The sequence below is a fragment of the Megalopta genalis genome, chromosome 4, assembly GCF_051020955.1.
Source record: "Megalopta genalis isolate 19385.01 chromosome 4, iyMegGena1_principal, whole genome shotgun sequence".
Lineage (NCBI taxonomy): Eukaryota > Metazoa > Arthropoda > Insecta > Hymenoptera > Halictidae > Megalopta > Megalopta genalis.
In genome coordinates this window covers 15,813,309-15,833,589 of record NC_135016.1, presented here as the reverse complement: position 1 = coordinate 15,833,589, position 20,281 = coordinate 15,813,309, and the positions used below count along the sequence as shown (strand labels likewise).

The 20,281-nt window shown below is 34.3% G+C and overlaps 1 protein-coding gene across 1 annotated transcript in view; it reads right to left on the bottom strand.

The window, feature by feature from the left end:
• The window catches only part of LOC143259277 (potassium voltage-gated channel protein Shaw-like), a 421,748-nt gene that overhangs the window by 235,180 nt on the left and 166,287 nt on the right, over window positions 1-20,281 (bottom strand). The window lies entirely within an intron of this gene.

The following is a 20,281-nucleotide window of genomic DNA, read 5'->3' as shown; positions in this document are numbered from 1 at the left end:
AGTTATTCAGGTGACCTCTTTAAAATTCCCAACCTTTATACGTATTTCAGCAACACGTTTAACAATGTTTGTGTTGGCTTCTGGTAAAACTTATCAGCAAGGAAACGATTGTGTGTGTGTGTGTGTGTGTGCAGCTTTAGTACATTTATTATTAGATAATGCTCTAGCACATTTTTTTGAATAAGATTTACATTTCGAATGCAATTTCGTAGAGATTCTCTCTTTTTGCCCCTTAATGTAACATCATTACATCAGCCAATGGCTCAGCCAATTCTTGAAGCTTTCAAGAGACATCACCGAAAGAATTTATTGCGGTGTCCGTTATATGCTGGTGACATTGTTGACGAAGAAGTTTGACAGGTTTATAAGACACTTAATTTAAAAGATTGCATTCATATGTTGGATGATGCGTGGGAAAAATTAACAAGTACTGCTCTTATTCGAGCATGGAATAAATTGTGTATTAACACGTTCAGTGCCGCGTAAGTTACGTATGGGTAACACTAATTTTTAACTAGGTTCTTGAAATTCATTTTTATTGTAATACATTGAACAAGTTGAATGTTACTAGGATTTGTGGAATACAAAATAGTTGAACCAATATTTCCTATGGTAAATTTTCACTTTCTAGTTTCGATGTCATTAATTAAACGATTTTGATATTGTGTGAATTTTTCGAGATAATATTGGGCACTTAATGTGTTAATAACGAGGATAGTGCCCGCAAAATTGAAATTGATCAGGAACTAGAAAATTTAACACACAATATATCTGGTTTCGAGACTATCGTAGCAATGATATTGAAGTATGGATGCACATAGATAAAAATAATCCAGGTTTTAAAATTATAAGCGATGATGATATTATTCCATCTGTGTGATTAAGACAAGTGATAATACGAATGCCAGAGATGAAGGTTCCAGTATAACACACAACGAAACTGAAAATGCATTGTCTATTGCATTGGAATCTACAAAAAATCAAATTGAAATAAATGCTGTATAAATGTTTACGTAGGAGAGAAATTACGCTTTGGCAGCATCTAAGAATATTTAATTTTTGATATTACATTTTACTTATAAATAGGTACATATTCGTTTACGTATAAACTATTTAGGCTAAAAGATTGCTTAATCTCTAATCGATTTATAGTATAATTAAGAAATTAATTAATTCAGACCGAGATCATTTTAACTCGTTGCAGTCGAAGTTATTTATTTATTAATGCTTTAAACCAAATGGTTACAAATATGACGACATTTTACAGTCAGAAATATTAATAACTTGCCTGAAAAATATTATAACAACAATATATCTTTATGGAGTTAAAAATAAGAATGTGCTTGTACATGTTTTGCACTAAATTCTAAGAATAGTTTGAAAACTTTTACCTCATGTGTATTTCATTAATATAGACGAAATCAATTATTTTAATTATGTATAGTCACTTTTATGTTCACATTCACCCTCTTACTAGCTGCGGCAGTGAAGGAATGAAAATAAAAATATTAAATGACATATATACTGTTTATTAGATATAAAAAGATATTATCTTGTTGGCCGATGTTGTATATAAGTCAATAAAAATGAATAGTATCAAAATTAAATTCTGCACAAATCGAACACATATACACCGATACAACAAACAAAATATACCGATTTCAATTAAGAAAACAGCACTGCAAATAATAATTTTACGTTTCAGTCATTTTGAGATGGACTCCTTTGGAATCATGTAGCCATGTTAATAATTAATAAAAATAAAAAAAGATTATACCACATTGTGACCTAAGTGTTAATAGTTAATGGTTTTCTTTTTTAACTTCGAGGGCATTTATAAACCGCGATTTTTTACAGCTTTTGAGTGGCTCGTCGCAAACACAGTAATCGATGCTACAGGGGATTTTGGAACAAAAACATAACTCACAATCTAATTAAATTTTGATCTAGGAATCCTGATACTTTCCTAAGGAGCGTATGAAGATCTATCAATTGAGGAACAAAAGCATACGTTTATACTAATAACAGTTAAAATAGACAGACTAGAAAGTTTTTTATCAACTTTATTTTTGCAATTTGCTGTCATAAAATTATTCAGCAACTTTTGCTTGAAAAATATTCGTCAGCTTATCGCTAATTCGTGAGAAATCGAAAAATCATATAGAAGAACGGAGAAAAAATAATAACTCCGTCTCTAAAGTGAGATATTTCTAAAAACGTTTTACTTAAAAAATTATTTAAAAAACGTACTCTTTACCGTCTTTATGGCAGACGCACGTATGCATAAATCGGAAGAGGATTTATTTTTATTACATTTTAAACCTCCATCCGCATACTAGGTAGTCTTTAACGTAGTCTCCTTTTGACTTTGCAGCTACTTCAAAGTAGCAAACGCGAGGCTTTTCAGTTCTCCTCCTAAGAGAAATTTATACTAGAAATATAGCATCACATTCTGCCAGTTCGTATTCAACAGATAACATGAGTATCTGAAGAGTAATCTGTAAACGGCCCAAGGTGTATTACGCTTCAATATGTGAAAGGTGTACGTTTTGTCGCATAAAGCGCATGAAAAAATACTGCTTTTCCAATTGCAGATGAGTGTTGCCCACAAATGTGTACCTAATTATTACCCAGAATGAAGAAAATTCATTTGTATGAGTTAATAGAGGTTAACGACACTGAATTACATTAAAATGTTATGTCTTTAGTATAATTTTGTAATGAAATTAAATTACTCTTTATAAAATACAATTGTAATGAAATTAAATTACTCTTTATAAATTACAGTTGTAATGAAATTAAATTACTCTTTTTTATAAATATAATACTCTCATTTCTAGTCACGATTGTATTGTTTTAATTCCAAGTAATCACGTTATTTTTTTTCTTAAGGGGTCATGCTAAGTTAGAAATCTTTAAAAAAATCAATTCTTGGATTTTAATTGTCTATGAAAGTATCGCATTTCGAGGATATTCCCTGAAAGTTTTATTGTAATCGGATGAAGCTTGACGGAGATATACAAGTCGCATAATTATTTCTAAGAACTCTTAAAGTTTCTCGGTACAAGCGAATATAACTGCTATTTTTAAGGACTGGGAAGATTTCAGTTTGACAAGTAATTTAGTTTATTAGACCGAAAAAAACAGAAACAAATTTTTAATCCAAAAATCGCTTAGAGTGGTGAGAAGAGTGCCAGTACTTCAGTGAAAAAAAATTAAACTGCAGGAAGACATTACTGTGTCTTCAGTGGAATGTAAAATTATAATATCAGTTTTCTTACAGTTTTTGCAACGATTGCAACACCTGTGAAGTGTAAAGTGTGTGACGGAGAAATAAAATCTCAAACCAACAATGCACGTCGACTTGGTTTTAAAATTCTTGTGCATTGTAAAACATGTGCCGACCGCCACACGCAAGAAGCAACGCACGAGGGTAGAATGCTTCGTCGTCAACAACAAATAAATGTTTTGGAGGCTAGTACTTCAGCAGGAAATAACCAATATAGGCTCGGAATTGTCGATTCCACATGTGAATCAAAAATAAACATTTAACCCTTTCGCTACGGGCGGGTTCTCCACCGCGATACTTCCGCTGAACGGAGCGCCGCGACATCACTGCACGCTACGCGACGCCGATCGTCAGCGGGAGTACCGCGGCGGAGAACCCAAGCTGCTTGAATGTTTTCGTACGAAAAAATTTCTCTCCAAAGGGTATCTATAAATAAAGGGTATTCCAGGGTATTTATAACGTCTTAGCATGCGCTCTTTAATTTACAGTATGAGAGGAAATAACATTATGCAATATAATGCATCTTATGGAAGGCCACTATAGTGGCCCATAGTACCTCAGTGGCATCTTATGAAAGGCCACTATAGTGGCCCGTAGTACCTCAGTGACATCATACGAAAGGCCACTATAGTGGCCCGTAGTACCTCAGTGACATCTTATGGAGGGCCACTATAGTGGCCCGTAGTAGCGAAAGGGTTAAGTGCGAACATGAGGTGAAACCTCAAACGCATTTTTCTCAAAACTGCATTTTTAACATCAGTGGACAGGATATCTTGAAAACTATCGTATCAATTCGGATGAAATCTTGCAGCCTTTTTTGGTTGAGTATTTTGCTTTTTATAGCCAAAAAACTGGCTATTTTTCATAAAAAATCAAAACTTTTACTTCGAAGGCCTGCCATCTCTTGTTGAAAATCAATATTTCGAAAAATCTTTCGTTCAAGGACAAATTTAGATTATTATATAAAGAAATATTTTTCGTACATCATTTCAGATAACCATGGGCCGAATGAAACCGTCCATCGTGAACTGCCTTAACTTACACATTTCTCCATATTTTTAAATTAAATAGATACAATTAGTAATAAAAAGTCTGCTTTTTCAAATTAAGGAACATTGACTGAAAATCGTCATGAACATTTTGAGAAAAGAATTCCCAAAAAACACGATCTTTTAAACTCTTAATTGAGCATGTGTGTGACCCCTTAAAGGGCACCTTTATTGTTAAATTGAGAACAACAAAATAACATACATATTGCATTTTCTATGAGAATTGAACCGTGTTTGGATATTAATAATCACTTTTTGATATGAATGATTCGAACACTGTAAATGTCTATCGCTTTGTTTGTTCTTTTCTTCGCATTGCCCCGTTCGTGTGTTACATTATAAATTCATTTACTATTATAATTATTCTACTTAACCCCAAAATATCATGAATCATTAAGTAAATATTCATTTTTTCTATATTTCCCTTTAAATGTTACATTACTCGAGAAAGGTAATATGTAACAATGATTAGTTAAAATGTTATTGGATGATATTTCAGGAATACGGAAAAGTGTTAAACAACTTATTGGAATTTTTGAAAATATAGAAACTTAAGAATGCTGTACGAATTTAGACGACAGGATCTTTGTATTTACTAATTTTCTAAACAGTTGAAATATTTGTTTTACTCTTCGCATGTATTTTCCTAATTCTTATGGCGGAGAATATCACAGTGAGATCAATACCAACATTTGAAAAGTATAATGGAATTTCTACGGATTCCTAGGGAACAAATGTCCACGAACAATATATTCAGCGTCAACATCGTTTTCTTTTGAGGTATCTTTCTTCCTGTCCTGACGGGAAACTTTGTTTTATTTTGTTTTGGATCGCTCCGGGTATTGGGTGGAGATGTTATGAAAGGAACACGTATTGAAGGAGACATTGTAAATATCCTGAAGATGGGAGAACTACAGAAGGAAATCGATTTTCGTTTTGCTATGACTTCTATGCGTATGCATCCGCGGTTAGTTACAAATTGTTATGATACAGGTATACGCTGGCACACGATTGAATTGTTTAAGCAGTAAAAGTACAATTTTTGGCAAGTTCACGAAACGTTTTCCGAATTGTTCATAGAGTGGCCCACAAAGTTGTTCGTACACCTTTTAAAACGCAAAAACTATTTTAAAACTATATTAAATGACTTGAATTTTTTGAATGAATTTTTTCGCCTAACTATTAGGCGATGTATGAAATGCTTCTTTTTTTTAAATTTTGCTATTACTTGGAATGACAAAAATATAAAAATCACTCGTTTTTTAACTTCTTTATCTGAGCCTACAACGAAAATTTAAAAAATGTCTTTCGTAGATCTCGACAACTTATATGCATGTTGAAAATTTTATCGAAATCGGTTGACGTTGTTATGAGTTATAATAAATAAAAGATAGCAAAAATCGCAGTTTTATCACGATTTTGACTAAAAACTGGAATAAATCTGCAATTTTTTAAATCTTTCAAGGCTTGTAGCGCAACTCTAACTGATTTACGAGAGGCATTTTTAAAATTTTTGTTATAGGCTCAAATAAAAAAGTTAAAAAACGAGAGTTTGTTTTGTCTTGCCATTCCAAGTAATAGTAAAATTTAAAAAAAAGCACTTTGGTCATCGTCTGGTAGAATAGTCCCACTATCGCCTAAAAAAAACTCAAGTCACTTAGACCAGTTCCAAAAAAGTTATTGCGTTTTGGAAGGTGCACGAACGCTTTTGTGGGCCACTGTATGTACTAAAGGATGTATGCCAGCTTGCTTTTTTTAAAAGTGGGGATTCGAATGGCACTACTTGTTTTTCGATACGTATCGATCGATACGTGGATCATATTTTTTATTTCAATGTCGTCGGTGTTTTTTTTTTAATGGGATTAATATATTTCTATCATTATCTCATAGTAACTAAGATCAAGACGAATCCAATTACTTGTAAATACCACGACTTTCATGTGATCTCGAATACTAAAACTTCTAAGACATTTATAATTGGAGACGAACAATGAAATAACTTCAACTGAGAGATCAACAACGATAAACTCAAACCTAAATTATTTTATTTATTATCGAAAATATTTTTCGAAGAATTCATTAATAAATCTGGCAATGATCATAAACATCGTTAACTGTACGGCTGTAAAAATGGCCAGTTATTTGTTTCTTAAATTGTTTTCACTGGGATATTCGATAAAACAAAATTCTAGTTTTTAATTTTTAATTTTATTAAAATTAACGATTCGGATCGTTAAGATTCAACGGTGTTAGTACATCTATAAAAGATTAAAAACATGGTCAACATACGAAGATGACAGAAGTTTGACCGAAGTTATTGACATCGTGTAAACTTTAATCGCGTTTCTGTTTCACGAATCTAATTATGGGTCTAATTAACATTATCTCGCGCAGTATGAATAACATTAACGAGTTCGTGCCCGTCATGCTATTCACTGAAAATCTGAACATCGTCTAAGAGTGCATACATGCGCTCACGATGCAAATGGGTTAATAATCGTGTAGCCATTGAGAACAAAGTTACCGAGAATCATCGTTATCCAGACTTTTTAAATTTGCGTCTTTGACTTGCAATAATTATATATTCCAGAGAAAATGATCTGCTTAAATAACGTTTAATATTGTTAAATCTGTTTTTCATATGACCCGTTTATTTTGAAAGTAGCCTAAATCCATTTCACAAACGCATCGAGCCAGCTATTTTAATATTTAAATGTTTACGTTATATATAATATTATTTCAGCAAAGCCTTAAAAATGCAATAACCCTTAGAAACACAAAAATGTTATACCACCATGTTATCAGTTATCAATATTTTTAAGACTGTTTTGAAAATAAACGGCTCACATATCCCCTAGTGTGTTTCATCCGTTTTTTAAATTTTCTCCTTTAAGAAGAAGCTTTCATTCGTACAGTAAAATTTTAACAGAATTCATTGAAGTTCTCTGTACCAGAATTCGTCAAAATGTCACTGAAAAAATGACTTGATTCTTGTTTTACGATTTTTGATATTATAAAGATATTTCTAGAAGAAATTTTGAAATAATCTTCTATATTCGAGTATGTATTATAATAAAAGGTATTTATAATAAACGGTAAATTATAATAAAAATCGTACGAAATTTAAACAAATTCTATCTTGTATAATTATTGTAAGACAATATACAGGATGGCCCACCAGGATTTACCACTTAAATTACTCGAAAACCGTTTGTTTTTTAGAAAAATGTTTCAAATAAAAATTGTAAGGTTTGGAATGAAGCATACGCCGATGTAATTAATTTTTTCCTATATTGCTTTTTTATCGAGATCTGAAGGTCACTCTGATAACGTGTGTTGAACAGAATGAGCAACATTTTGAGTATTTTCTACATTGAACATAAGTTAATCAATATTTCGATAAGTATTTGATTTTTGGAACCTATATTATCTTATAGTTTTTCACTAAGTTTTGTATACTCTTTTCAGTAGTCTAGCCATATTTTACACATTATGATTAAAATATTCAAAGTGATCTTCAAATCTCAATGAAGGAACAATGTAGGAAAAATAAATTATACCAGCGTATTTTTTTATTTCATACTCTAAAGTTTTTGTTTCAAACATTTTTTTGTAGAAAAAATAGTTTTTAAACAATTTAGGTTGTAGATCTTGATGGACCACCCTGAAGGACCTCCTTGGAGGAGTCACATTCGTGTTGAAGATTTTATAGATAATCTATTAAGTATGAACGGTATATATTCTTTCTAAATCGAAATAAAATTTGATTCTTCCATTATCAAAATCTATGAATGGAAGTAAATGAAAGCATACAAAGAAGATAAATTGTCTCGTTCTATTGGGGAAGTTGAGGTCGAAGAAGTGCTGCTAATCAACGTAGCTGTAAAAGAAATTGTAGTGCAACTGGTTAAATTAGGGTCTCCTAAATCCAAACTAATAGGGAGACAAAAGTGTTCGGAGAACAACAATCAGTTTTATAATATTAAAGGGCCTTTCATGTACTTAAACAGAAAACAAGAGACATATATATTACAATGTATGCAGCATACAGGGTATCGCAGTTAAGTTGAGATTGTAAAAAATCACGTTGACATGTCATTTAAAAAAAATTTATATTGATTTAAATTAATAATCCATAGATTTTTTTTTTCATCAACGAGTTAAAATCCGCACCTAATATAAATCATGATAAGGATAAAATTAGGAACATTAAATAAAGAAATCTGAAAAGAGTAGATATTGGAAAATGTGTTCGTTATTATGTCTATTTAATATTATATTATACTGTATTAACTTAAATTTAATCAACGTAATATCAACTTCATATTTAACCTAGACTCAATCTGGACTTCCATGTTACTGTAAATTACTTTCTTTTCACGATTCACACTATTTTATGATCACCACTGATCTGAGCAAAATTGTTCTGTACCAATTTGCAGTAATATGAACGTCTGAGTTAGGTTCCAACCGGAAATTAAAGCCGACAGGCAGTGACACGAATCGGTAAAAAATACCCGGTATCTCTCTATGGTAGCAAAGTTACAAATTATATTTCCGTATGCTTCTCTGTAGAAGATGCTAATAAATAGGAACTTGTAATATTCAGGTTTTAAATGGTATAAAACAGAAAACATTTGAGAATATATGAGATTGTGAGGTTGAGTTTCTTAGGCCTGGGAAAGATGTAACCTCCATTTTTTAAAATAGAATAGCGTATTAGACTTTTCGACATTCGAAATGATGTAATCAAATCTATTAGTTTTTATGTGGAACAGTTTTTTTTATTCTGCATAATTATGGTGTCACATTGGAAAAATCTTTAGATGCATTTTACTTTAACAATTATTTGATTAGACGTTCGAGAAGTTATCCATTCACTTCCAAACACAAATTTGTTCTTGTGATAATACAATGTTTGCTAATATTCGATAAAGTGAAATGCTCTCGGTCTGTCTTCAATATGTATACAGGGTGTCCCAAATTTATATTTCCAGGAAATGTGGGGTTCCTGATGTCATTTGAAGTAACTTTTTCCTTATCAAAAATGTAATCCGCGGATTTGTTTATGAGTTATTAACGACTGGCGCGAGGCGGCCGAGCCAATGAATGAAACTGGGCTTCGTCCACTCGTTGGCTCGGCCGCAATGCACCAGCCGAGCTCGTCTCTCATTGGTCCCTGTTTTTCGTTAATAACTCGTAAACGAAGCCCTGAATTACATTTGCGCTAAGGAAAAAGTTACTTCAGATAATCTCAGAAACCCCTCATTTCCTAGAAGTACCATAATTTTGGGACACCGTATATATTTGTTATTTAATGACACGAAATAACTTAATAACTTAATTCAAACTATTTCTACTTAACCTTCTATGTACAGCAGATGCTCGTTCAACTACTATATTAGTTCATTAAAAATCATTGTTTCACATTTACTTCTAATATTATACAGAAAGTATATTTATTTATTATATACATATATATATATATATATGATTAGGATTTTTAAGTTTCACCTTCGGATGGCTGATCATTATCGTAACTGTATTATCGACTATGTTTATAACAATACTGGAGCTTTATTTAACTTTTTTTCGAAACACTTCATTGTTGTTGTTCTTTTCCATTGTTCTTCATGTATCAGCAATTTATTTTATTTAACTGCCGAAAATTGAGTAATTGAGTGGACGATTTAAATACTCTGGGTCACAATTGTCTCAGTAATCGACTTGCGAGGGTTAATTAACAAGAAATATATAATTTTCTACATAAAACATGGGACTGATTTGTAATAATGATACCGTAACTTCGGGATTTTAATCCTTGCAGTACCGGCGATTGGGCGTACACGCGAAGCCCCACGTTTGGGTCCAAACAGACCCATGATATTATATATACAAACATATTGAACTAAAACTTTGCTGTTATTATCATCATTGTTATTAGTACTATTATTATTATCTTATTATCTTACCGTACTTTCTTTTACATAGTAATTACATTTGCTACATTTGTTTCTGTATTTGTTGTTGTTGCTCTAACATAAACAAACAGAAGACAGCATCAAGTGTCAAACGGTCAAGGCAGGTTTCGAGCTCTGGGTCCGTAAAAACCCGGACGTCCTACGACGAGGGTTAAATGAAGCCACCATGATGCAGCTTCGTTACTTATACGCCATCTGACGAACATTCGATAAACAATCTCACGAAAATCGCAAGGTTTTATTTCAGGTAAATACATCTATTGGGTTGGCAACTAAGTAATTGCCGATTTGTTCAATGAAAAAAAAAATTTTTTTTTACTTGAAATGAAGTTTAATCTGTAACGTATTTTCCATTCTGTTCGATGACCTTCTGCCATCCCTCTGACAACTTGAAAATTCCACACTCGTAGAAAGTCTGATCCTTTTTGGCCAAAAACTGAGTTAAGTGAGATTTTACAGCGTCATCATCATTAAAAGTTTTACCACGAAGGGGGTTGTCCAGGGATCGAAATAAGTGGTAATCCGATGGCGCGAGATCAGGGCTATATGGTGGGTGTAACATCAATTCCCAACCAATATCCATCAATTTTTCCCGAGTGGACAAAGACATGTGTGGCCTAGCATTGTCCTGCTGGAAAATGACACCTTTACGATTGACCAATTCTGGTCGCTTTTCCTTGACCGCTGCATTCAATTTGTCCAGTTGCTAACATTCACGGATAATAAAAAATAACATAATAATAATAATAATAATTTTATAATATAACATTTACGGATATCATAAAAATGAGAGTGAGAGACATGTATAACTGAAATCGGCAATTACTTAGTTGCCAACCCAATACATTGTATACCGTAGTCCAGACTAACACTCTCAGGCAGGAATCTACTCTGTTCTTTCCTCTCGGCAGGCGGCCGGCTTTCTCAACTGCCCTCTCCCATTTATCCAGAGCAGCGTCCAGGAATAACCCCTGTGCTCTCCTGTCTGCTGGGCGTCCGATAACATTACTTCATACTCTCCCTTCTTATGGGCGGCCGTGGACTTACTCCCCCACAGGTGTAACGTGAGTAGTCGCTACGCTTCAATTCACCGATATTTTTATCAAGTCATTGTTCACACTATCAACAACGCCTTACCGAGGGGCTAGAAGGTTCTCGACTCCGCGGTCTTCTTGAAGTTTCTCGAGATTTCGGCGGTGTGGCTAGCAGTGGTGGACTGGAACGTGCTGTCGAGTGGTGTAGGGGCGACCGGAGTGTGCTGGCAACAGTTCATTGGAAATTGCCATTGAAATCCCTTCACATCACCCAATCGCATTTGTAAGGTCTTCGCTCCATCACTCTGCATGGCATTCCAAACTACCACTGGTGGCCAGATCAAAACTTTTCTCCCACTCCAACCATCCCCTTCTACGATGCTGTACCCTCAATTTTTTGGCGGCGAGCATCCTCACTCTTCGCCCATATGCGCGCGACACAGCGATGCAGTTTTAACATATTCAAACCTATTCTCTTCCGTATTCACATCCTGCAATACTGTACCACCTACTCTCAAAGCAGAATATAAATGTACAGTGGGGGGCAAATACACGTGGACACCCTTTAAAACGGTCTAACTTTTTTAAAACGAAGATAGAAGAACCAGGCAACTACATAATGACTAAAATGCTTTTTTTTTAAATTTTGCTATTACTTGGAATGACAAAAAGAAATAAAAACTCATCTTTTTTCAACTTTTTTATCTGAGCCTATAACAAAAATTTAAAAACTTCATTTTATAGATCTCGATAACTTATATACATACTGAAAATTATCATCGAAATCGGTTAACGTTATTATGAGTTATAGATAATTAAAGATCGCGAAAAACGCAGGTTTGTCCCGATTTTTGACACTTTTGTCCAATAACTGTGGGAAATTTGCAGGTCTTTCAACACTTATACCTTGATTCTGCGTTAACCGATTTCGCTGAAACTTTCAGCATGCATACAAGTTACCGAAATCTACAAAACGCATTTTTTAAATTTTCATTACAAATATTACGAGCCGAGGGCTAGACAGCTTTGCGTGGCCGGAGGTTAGATGCGGTTGGGATTTTTCTAAGGCAGATTCGTAGACCAGCCAATAGTTATTTCGGCACGGGTGACTACCTAGAGATCGGGATAAGATGCGTAGACCAGCCAATGCTTATTTCGGCACGGGTGGCTACCAGGAGATCGGGATAGGATGCGTAGACCAGCCAATGCTTATTTCGGCACGGGTGACTACCTAAAGATCGGGATAGGATAAGTAGACCAGCCAATGCTTATTTCGGCACGGGTGGCTACTTAGAGATCGGGATAGGATTTGGGAAAATTGGAGTTAGGCTGCCTCGTAACTTTTGCAAGAAAAAGTTCAAGATATACCTCGAGCGGTAAAGATATATCTCCGTGGGTTTGTACCAACTACTGCTTTGAAGTAGGAAGTGGAAATAATTGAGTTTTGTAACCAAAGGTAGAAGCTAGTATATAACAAGTTTTGGTTTTACTACAAATGTATGTGAATAAGTGTTTCGTGGACTCTATCGCGCTCTCAGTTTATCGCACTGAATCGGCGGGGGCTTTTAATCTGATATCTATTACCTACTCGATTATTTTGCACGAAAGAGTATTAAACTCGATCTCGTTAGAGTTTCTTCGTCGACTCGAAACTAATGGAAATGGTAGTGGGGGTGTTCCTATATGGTCCGATTCCAGAACGTTCGTCGTCTTTCCCTTGAAAGTACTTAACTCGCGATATACAAATGAATCCCCGGCTGGCTGGCGCCGGCCTGGCGTCTGCCTTCAGGAAGGAGTATAAAAAATACGTCGGAAAATTCTCCGTACGTTACACAAACTCAAATAAAAAGATTAAGAAATCTAGAGTTTGGCTTCAAAGTAGCCCATCTACAAATCATCCTAATTTGATATCATCGTATATAATTATTTTGTTCTTTGAGTATAAATAATTTTCACAGAATTTAATGTACATAGTACGTACTTCAATTATGTCACAGAACACTTTTTTATCTCTCATATTTTTTGAGTTATGTTATAATATATAAATATATTTAATTGAATTTGTTGAATTTTCATTTCATTTTTTTATTATAAGTTCGGCGGAGTTCAGTGTTCGCTTTGATCACATTTTGAAGAGTGATTATATTAATTAATATATAATATATATAATTATATAAATAAATATATATATATATATATATATAATTAATTATATTATATTAACACTATGCCGTCCGGTGGCATAGTAATGCCGGTGGTACCACTTTGGTACCATTTTAAAAAACTGAAATAACATTTGAACTATATTTCTTGGGTGTTAAAAGGCAGCAAACTAACTATAGCATTGTGCTTATTTAACTAAGAATTAAGTGCGAAAATTCTTGGATGACTTATCTTAATTTTAGGAATTTATATTACCGCCATCTTCGAAATTTTTTTTAGAATCTAAAATTTCCAAGCTACTATGCCGGCGTCAAACAAAAGAATCATATCTAAGATCTGCGGACGGCATAGTGTTAATAACAAAATAAAAATTGGCTGATATTAGCTGCTGTTAGAGAAATCATCTAAGAATAATACCAAAATGACACGTGCCACGAAGCATACCGTGATATCGATGGGCTATTTAGTTACGCGAGATGTTTTGAATAGGTCGAGTAAAATATCAATATTTCAACTGTTCGCACTCTATTGAAATTAATAAGAATAATTATAAATTATATTTTTAGATTATATGCAGACTTTTGCTCACATCCGATCCATTCATGTCGAGTATAAAGAAAAGAACGATCAAGAAATCGAAACCGTTGCTCAAAGAAACAATCGAACTACTTGTTTCGGAACAATGTTTGCAACATGAAAATGGAGAGGATATTCAATTGAATTGAAAACAATAATTGTATTTTTTTTAAATTTGTTTATAAACAATCAAAACACTGCATTTTGGTTTCATTATTCCATCTCAACAAAAACCCAAATATATATACTAGTAATATAAAATAAAAAAGAGTAAGGCTTAAATATATAATTGTAGTTGTTATATGTTTTTCTCCGCTTTTCGTGTGGAAACCGACCACTGTGCGTCGCAACAAGCAGGCTAAAAATAGCTGTATTCCCCTAATTTCTTCTAATCCGGCCGCACTAGATTTCGGCAGCACTGCCTCGGTTCAATGCCCCAGCGCGATTCTTCTGTTTCATTGAGCGGTGTCGAGGTGCCTTGGCACTTTCTCGTTCCTCGTCGTGTTACACACCTGATTTAACACAAATCGACTCATTTCATGAGATTAATGTAACGTGGTGAAATTTTTCTCATTTGTTTCGGAATTCCCTAAATCTCTCTTCTAAGGACGTAAAGGAACCTATAATCGACGAAAGAGTGATTATGCTCCGATTAGAAGCAGTCGGTGGAAAGCATGATTCAGTAGAAGACGAACCTCGTATGATTTCCATGCATGTACAGACATTTTGAAAGGAAGTGCACACATTTTGCATAGTATATAAACCGTTGAAATCAAACTCTCTTTGAATGGTACACAAAATACAAACGGGCAGTGAACGTCGTTATAGTGAATCACGTTTTGAAACTGGTTACATTCGATGAGAACAGGTTTACTATCTCTTTGGAATCAAGTTAGCATCGTAGATTCTACCAGTTCGGATAATATTCTATTTTCTGTAAAGTCGTCAACTACACCGAATCTCTTTATCGTCAGTGCGACATCGTATACGTTGGATGTGCGGAAATAGTAAATACAGTTAATTCTCCTTAATTGATGCTCAGCTTGGAAACAACAATGAACAATTTCGGAAGAGGAAGTACGATTATTTCAATCTTGCGGCTCGTATTTATAGTTGTCGATAATCGGTAACTATAAAAACGAGCTGCAAGACTCGAATAATCGTATTTCCTCTTCCCAAATTGTCTACCTTTGTGTTCGAGCTGAACGTCAATTAGAGAGAATTTACTGTACCTACTTGGGTAAGTAAAAATACAGCTCACAGCGTAGCACTTCACGACAATTGTAACAGATTTGGTTCTGTCATATCATCGACAATTTTATTATCATTCCGATCAGCACTATTACCTGTACTCAGATACCCGAGTATCCATGAGGCATCCGGGTAGAGGAATAATAACCACGGTATCTCATGAGATAGCCGATTATCCGGGTAATTTACGAGACAGCCGAGTGTTAGCAATGTTCTCATAAATAAGGTTTTATAACTGGCTACAAGAGTTATTTCTATTGTAACAGCAATTACTCATTCCTTCTATTTATAATTACAGTCTTTCGAGGATAACTTCTGAGGATACTAAACAAAAGCGTAGATCTGTGCATAATACAAAGCTTCCAAAATGTTTTTACAGGGTGAGGCACCTAAAACAGGCAAACTGTATAACTTATTTGCTTGTGATGAAAGAAAAAGAAGGATCAAGCAAACGTTGTTTGATTTCGAGGGACGCATAATGCGATGTCAATAGTTATTTGCAGGGGGGTGGCGTAGAGGAGATGAAAACGTCAACATTGACTTTCCCCAGCTTTTTTCACAAAATGTTTTAGCCACTATGCTTCGGGTATTTGCGTCACCCTTTCTCCCTTCTTTCTTATGTCTTCATTAATATTAGGTCTACCGGAAAGTTCTGTCCGTTTTTGAATTGAAATATAACACAATTTTCATACATTTAATAATATTTATTGTAGAATATACTTTCCATCGTTACTTATGACTTCTTGCCAGCGTGATGGCAACTTGTAAATGCCATTTTTAAAAAATGATTTATTTTTAGAGGCGAAGAACTCAACTAGTGCTTGGTTGACATCAGCTTCAATTTTGAATTTTTTTTCCTGTAAAAAGTTTTGCAAAGAGAGAAACAAGTGATAATCGGAGGGTGCTAGGTCTGGGGAGTATGGTGGATGTGACGCGAATTTTTGACGAGTCGCCAAAGCAGCATGTGGTCTGGCATTATCATCGGTAGCCGTGTTTTCACGATCGCGTCTCACTTAATAATGACATGAGACATCTTTGTTTCAGTTTATTTAGGAGAGTACATTTGTGCAAATGCAATGATAAAGAGAGATAGTCATATATGTCTCAAATCAACATGTACATATGGATTGAAACTTGAAGTGACACTATCGGAGAGAACTTTTCGGTAGACCTAATATTTCCCTCTTTTCATCGCGTCCCATACCTTTTCCTGCATTTCCACTTTCTCTGTCTCTATCATGTCTTTCGATTTCCTCTTCTTTTACACATTCATCTATTGCTATCTCACGCCTTTTCCATTTTGTACATGCCTTTGTTACCATTCTTCTTCATTTTCTGCATTCCTGATCCCATTATTTAATCCATCATATCTTCTTTGCCCTTATCTTCACGTCTCTCTTTAACATTCCTCCCTCCATTACTACTTTCATTTCTTGCCAACTTTCTTCTATACCTTCCGCCTTGAACCCCTGTTCTTCCGCCTCCTTTTTGTACTCCTCTGTATAGCTTCCTTATCCACTGCTCTAGTACTTTCTTTCGTGCCTCTTCTTCCTCTCCCCTCTCCTCTAACACCCCCTCCACTTGAATTCCCAGCGGCAAGTGATCCGTCACCATCCTTTCCTCAACCCTGAACTTCCTTATACTATGACTGGCTGTTGTATTCGCTACTATATAATCTACATATAACTGGTGCCTCCCGCTCTCATACGTACGTGTATTCGCCTCTTTCATCTCCCTACGTCTGTTAGTTTAATATTTGCTATCCCCTTTCCTCCGACAGCTTTAACATTCTCTCGACTTCCATATTTGTCGCCTTATCGTTTGATTCTCTCTCCATCTCGTCTTCTACCTCATCTCCTATGTACATACTTCCATTCTTTTTTATTCTCGCATTCCAGTCCCCTCCGGTTATCAATTCCTCTTCCTCTTCTTCTTTTTCACATCCCATTCATTTCTAATGCTTTCCACGTCTATTCTTTTGGCAGTTTATTTTTTATTCTTTCTCAATTCTTTTGCTCCCCGAACGCGTACCTAATCAACAAATTCGAATTCGTCTATATATCTCCAAAATTCCCAATCTTTTCCCATTAATCCTCCGATGTCCTGAAACAACATTTTTGTCTTCTTTTCCTCTCCGTTCCCTCCTCCTCTCCTTTGTCTTTTGTTAAAAATTTCGTCCTCCATATTTCTTGTCAACTTATCTACTTACCGTCAATGTTAATTTTTCTATATTCCACTTTAACTTTGCCTCCATTCCTTTTTTCCTCGCCAACCGTACAATCTCTCTCTCTCTCTCTCTCTCTCTCTGCAGCTCCCTCTTCTCTCTCATTAGGTTATTTTTCTTCATTTTTTCCTCTCATAATCTCGCCAGTATTATCTTTCTGATCTGTCGTCTCATCGTTCTAACCCATTCTATTCTACATTGTAAATTTATTTATCTCCCTATAAACGTCTCCACCAGTTTTTTGACTCCTCGTCATTCTATCTCCAGTTCTCTTATTACCATGTTCCTTTTTCTTTACTCTTTTTTCTATGTTTCTAATATCTTCTTCAACCTATTCGAATTCTTCGTAATGGATGATTCTATTATTCTTGTTATCTTCTCTTCTACTTCATATTGCACGTCCTGTATTCTTATTTTATCCTCTTCACCGATCTCTTTTTAATCACTTTCCCTAGCAGCTTAATTTCCACCTATCTACTATTTCTAATAATTCTTCCCTGCCTCTTCCCCATCTTACTTCCTTCTCTTTCCAATCTTTCACTAAGTCATACTTTGTTCTTTGTGTTTTTTCCTCATTATCTTGAGGAATGTTCTTATTTCTTAGAACATTGCAATAAGTATCGTATTCTTCTCCCTTTCCACTTTACTTTCCTCTCTTTCTTCATTTGTCATTACCACCTCTTCTGCCTTTTGTTCCATTTTCGAACACTCTGCTATTTTCCTTCCTTTCACTGATTCTGTTGTCTTTCCTTTTTCAAACTTTACAAATTTCTCCATGCCATGTCTTTTCTTCTCTTCGCCTTGTAATTTATCCATCGTTACTGTTCTTTCTTTTCTAACCTGTAATTTGGTCTTACCTTGCTTCTTTGTTTCGCCTCCCATCCCAGGGCTCTTCCTTACCGATCTATTCATCGACTCCTGCATATCCCGCCTCTCGTAATCTTAACCCCGTCTCCCTAACTTCTATATGCACGCTCATACTTTCCTAACTTCCCTCTATGTTATTATTACTTCCATATCTATGTCTACACTCACATCTCGTCTTTCCGACCCGAACTCTTACCTCGCACACTCTCTATGCTTAAACTCCTTCCATTTCTCTTAATATACGTTATAATTCCTTCGCACATTAGCCACGCTCATCACACACAGGTCCTAATCCTACAATGATCCATCAATGAAGGTCCTTTACACAATGATGTAATTTAACGTTCTAAAAGCAATTAATTTAATGTTGTATACTCATTTATATATTCTACTACTGGATATGTATCCATTATTATATATATTATATAATATATATTATATACACTTCTCATTTGGTTTGATCCCAACCATTCTGGACACCATATATCCGCTACTACTCATTTATATCCATTATACATATGTATTATATCATACATAATAATGGATACATATCCAGTAGTAGAGGATATAAATGAGTATACAACATTAAATTATAATTGCTTATATATGGTGTCCAGAATGGTTGGGACCAAACTTATTCTATGCGTTATTGAGGTAAAGTAGATGAAAAATGTTCATATAAACTTGTACCGGAAAATGCTTTGTTGAAAAGATATTAGCGTTCAAAATTTGTATAAGCGATGCTTTATAAAGATACGCTAGAAACATAAGATCAAGAGTGTACTCAAAATGCATTTACTATCTCGTTGATTAATGGTCTTTCCTAATAAACGTAATTTACTTTCGCTAATATCTCAGTAACTATGTATTTTAGACCCTATTTAATGTAACACTTTTTTATTAATATTAACTATTCCATTTAAAAAATTGAAGGTGACCTTCATATCTTGATAAAAAAAGCAAAATAGCATAAAACTGATTGCAATACTATATGTCCCCCTAGAAGCCATGCAACACACTTCTATCTGAAACATTTTCTCATACAACAAATATTTTTTGAGTTATTTGAGGTCGTCATGTCACGAGACTCGCTCTGTATATGGACATTGTGAAATAAATATCCGTTCTTGCAGACGTCATTCGATTATCCGGAAATTCAATTACGGGAACAGCACGCCGCCTGACTAGTTCGTATAATTGTGGTTCCATTGCATCACTGATCTATGATGTTATTAACCTACAACGATAAGTAAATTGTTCTGAATAGATTTCAGATGTTCAAGCATGTATGATATACATACTTAGAGGAATAAAAAAATAGAATATACGATATAATAGAATTTGATACATTTTCATTTTATTTTCCATTCGCGGAAAGCATTAACAAATGAACGAAAGGAATAGCCATCGATATTCATATAAACGTGTAACAATGAATTATGTTGAATATTCTGAAGACATTTCTTTAACGTAGAGTTTGATTATTCTTGGACGTAATTCAACTTTCGAATAATTGAATAATAGCTAGAATGTAACGGTTGTATCACTATTTTGACGAATATTTTAGAATTTCAAAGCGATTGCGCAGGGTGTCACGAAATTATACATAATAACGTGATACTACCTCCCCGGTTTGATATTGTTATATTTAGCTTAAAAATTCAAGGACAGAGGTAACAAAATTTCTTTTCATTTACATATTTCACTTTATAAAAATATAAAAATATACATAATGTAATATACAATCAACATCTGTTACATTATTCACGGAACTATGTTATCCGGAACTCCGGTTGAACATGACGCCTTCAACTTCCTTTATAATTTCTAATATTTTCTGACATTTG